At 43.6% G+C, this 3,526-nt stretch overlaps 1 non-coding gene across 1 annotated transcript; it reads left to right on the top strand.

Annotated features, from left to right (window-relative positions):
* The first annotated feature begins 2,762 nt into the window (after nt 1-2,762).
* Nucleotides 2,763-2,869, top strand: LOC120262714. Its single transcript, XR_005536970.1, has one exon. It is a non-coding gene; the product is annotated as a small nucleolar RNA R71 (small nucleolar RNA).
* The last annotated feature ends 657 nt before the right edge of the window (nt 2,870-3,526 follow it).

Raw genomic sequence — 3,526 nt, 5'->3', positions numbered from 1 at the left:
ATGCATCCAACATTTAAACATTAAAATGAAGCATATTCACCAGTTTTAATCGAATAAAATCAAATATGGCGAAGAAAAGAGAGAATGAGGGTTTACAGACAAGATGAGGATGAAAACCTTGAAATCAGCCGGAAAACTCGAGTAAAATCTCTAAACCGACGGTGCGAAGTTGGGAGACTGCAAGGATGTGTTCTCAAAGTGTTTAGGGAGTGTGAAAATGAAAAGGCAAACAAGATTTATAAAGAGAAATCGCGGCCTTTTGAATTCTGTACATCCACACGAGCGTGTGGAAATTACCCATGCCCGTGTGACTCCACAGGAGAGCCTCACAAGGATAGACACATGCTCCTGTGTGCTCTCGGGATGGCATTCTTTGCCTCTGAACACATCCACATGGGCGTGGGGAAATTCCCCACGCCCGTGTGCCCGACCCACAGAGGCACCCATACGCCCCTATGGCTCCTCTGTCCACACGAGAATTTCTCTAAGTGTTTCACAGGTCCGTGTGAAAAATTTCACACGGGCGTGGATCTTTTCAAGGCCATTCACAGAGGCAGTCACATGTCCCTGTGTCTTCTTGGGATGAAATAGAACTCTCTGTAGGAAATCACACGGGCGTGTGGGTATTACCCACGCCCGTGTGTAGTTTACAGGGTCAGACACAGGGGCAGACACACGCTCCTGTGTCTTCTCGGGATAGAGCTCTGAACTTCTGCAGATAAACACACGCCCGTGTGGAATTTCCACACGGGCGTGTGACAATCAAAAGGTCGTTCACAGGGGTAGACACACACCCCTGTGTCCTCTCGGGATGAGCTCTGAACGAAAACACACGCCCGTGTGGAATTTCCACAAGACCGCGTGTCTTCTCTGGATAACTTAGAAAAATTTATAAACTTTGCGAAAAAATTTCAGAACATTTACATCTATTAAGAGCCTGCCTATATTATGCGAAAGTAACTATAGAATCATGAAAAACACGCTCAAACGACCAAGAAAACTTTGCCACACACAATTAAGCACATGATAATACCAATAATCCACGAGAAAATCACAATAATAGCTTGTAAAAGATCAAGACACCAACATTCAACCTCTTATTCATGTAAACACTAACTAAAACCTAGAAAAATAGTAAAGACCTGGGTTGCCTCCTAAGAAGCGCTTGTTTAACATCACTTAGCTTAACGTACCTGACCTTACCTCACGGGGGCTTATAGATGAAGGTTTACCTTTTACCCATAACTTGAAAGCATGATGAATATAGTCTTTTGAAGGTAGAGGGGGAGTTATCAAGTTTGTTACCACACAAGGGTTCGTCACCCTTACTCCGTTCTTCCTCATCCCCATTAGCCTTGGGGCGTTTCTTGTGACGTCTCCTTGCACACTTCATCTTCTAGAGCATCTTCTTCATGATCCCGGGGTAGGTTGTATCTTGTCCTCTAGACCAATCATCATCACGTCTTCATCCTCCACTTCTTGGTCTAGCAACCCCTCGTATGAGTCTGGACACATCATTTTCTGCATATATTCATCTATTAGTTCATCGGTAGTGTCAACAAAATACAAATTATCATCAGAGTCTAGAGAATATCTAATGGCTTCGGCGAGGCGGTATGTAAGTTTGTCGTCCCTAACTTGTAAAGTCAACTCCCCACCATCCATGTCGATAAGAGCTTTGGAAGTGCGGAAGAAGGGCCTTCCAAGTATTAAAGTAACGTTGAGATTTTCATCAACATCCAACACTACGAAGTCTACAGAAAATATGTACTTGTCAACCATCACAAGTACGTCTTCGATAATGCCCCTCGGATGTTTAATCGTTCGGTTTGCCAATTGTAATGTCATCCGAGTGGGCCTAGGCTCTCCCAAGCCTAGCTTTCGGAAAGAATGTATAAGGCATGACATTGATGCTAGCCCCTGAATCCGCCAATGCCTTTTTTTTTCACCCATGTTATCAATGTTGCACGGAATGATGAAGCTTCGGGGGTCCTTCTTCTTGTTCAGCATATTCTTTTGCAACATCGTCGAACATGAACCATCTAGAATCATAGCTGCACTCTCCTCTACCTTCCTCTTGTTGGTCAAAAGGTCCTTAAGAAACTTTGCATAACAAGGCATTTGAAACAACGCCTCCACAAACGGGATGTTGATGTGCAATTTCTTGAATAACCCCAAGAACTTCTTATATTGCTCATCATTTTGGTCATTCTTCAATATTGAAGGATAAGGGATTCTTGGCTTCTAAGGTGGTGATGCCACTTTGTTTCCTTTTGTTCTCTCCTCAACCTCCACGACCTTGGGTGCTTCAACATTGGTCTTCTCACTCGGAAGCCTACCCTCAACCTCATGACCACTTCTCAAAGTGATCACCTTCACATTTTCCCTCGGATTGGTTTCGGTGTTACTAGGCAAGCTTCCTTGAGGTCTCTCCCATAACGACTTCGCAATTTTCCCCACTTGATTCTCCAAATTGTACAATGATGCAGTGGGGTTCAAAGTGTGGCTTTAACCAATTGAAATCTTGTATCCGACGATTGAATGAACATGGATAAAGCTTTCTCTAAATCAGTCATTTGGTTTTCCAACTCTGAAACTCGGTTCTCCATATTCGGGGCTTATTGTTGTTGTTGGAAACCGGGTGCTACCATAGCCTTTTGTTGCCCTTGCTTCCTAAGGTACCTCATGCTGCAGCATCAAGTAACTGTGTTGTGCTCGGGTTCAACCCATTATAGGAAGTCTGAATGATCATCCACTCGGGGAACCCATGTTGAGGACATTTCCGCAGGATCTCCTTGAACCTATCCCATGTCTCAAAAAGAGATTCCAATTCCATTTGCACAAAGGAGGGAATTTCATTCCTAAGCTTCGTAGATTTTCCAGGAGGGAAATATCGGGCAAGAAAAGCTTCTACCATCTCCTCCTAAGTAGGAATCGATGCTCTAGGTAATGAATGTAGCCACTGTTTTGCTCTCCCCTTTAAGGAAAATGGGAAGGCCCTCAATTTGATAGCATCATCTGTAACTCCATTAATCTTAAGCATGTCGCACACTTCAAGGAAGTTCTCTATGTGATTGTTTTGATCCTCATCGGGCAAACCATTAAACTATGTCGACTGCTGTGACATTTGGATGAATGCTGGCTTGAGCTCAAAATTTTGAGATGTAATCGGTGGCCGCACAATGCTAGATTGTGTGCCAAGAACTGCGGGTCTGGCATAATCGGACAGTGTACTCTGCTGCTCATTCTGTTCTGCCATATCTGACTCTTCACCTTCTACCACAGCTTGATTTGTCTGTTCTTGCACAGGTTCTTTACCTTTTCTACGGAGTGTTCGTTCAAGTTTAGGATCACCTTCAATTAATGTCGAAGGGTTCCCTCAGGTCATAACCTAGAGCTGTAACCAAAGAAAGGAAAACAAATCAGAATGATGGAAGAGTAAGAAAGTGTGAAATAGAATAAATGGTGAATACCTAAAATAGCAAAGTGCAAAGTGTTTCTAAAACGCCTATTCCCCGGTAACGGC

Source organism: Dioscorea cayenensis, chromosome 5, assembly GCF_009730915.1.
Source record: "Dioscorea cayenensis subsp. rotundata cultivar TDr96_F1 chromosome 5, TDr96_F1_v2_PseudoChromosome.rev07_lg8_w22 25.fasta, whole genome shotgun sequence".
Classification (NCBI taxonomy): Eukaryota; Viridiplantae; Streptophyta; class Magnoliopsida; order Dioscoreales; family Dioscoreaceae; genus Dioscorea; species Dioscorea cayenensis.
The sequence above is the reverse complement of the archived record's forward strand: the minus strand, read 5'-3'. Positions and strand labels throughout refer to the sequence as shown.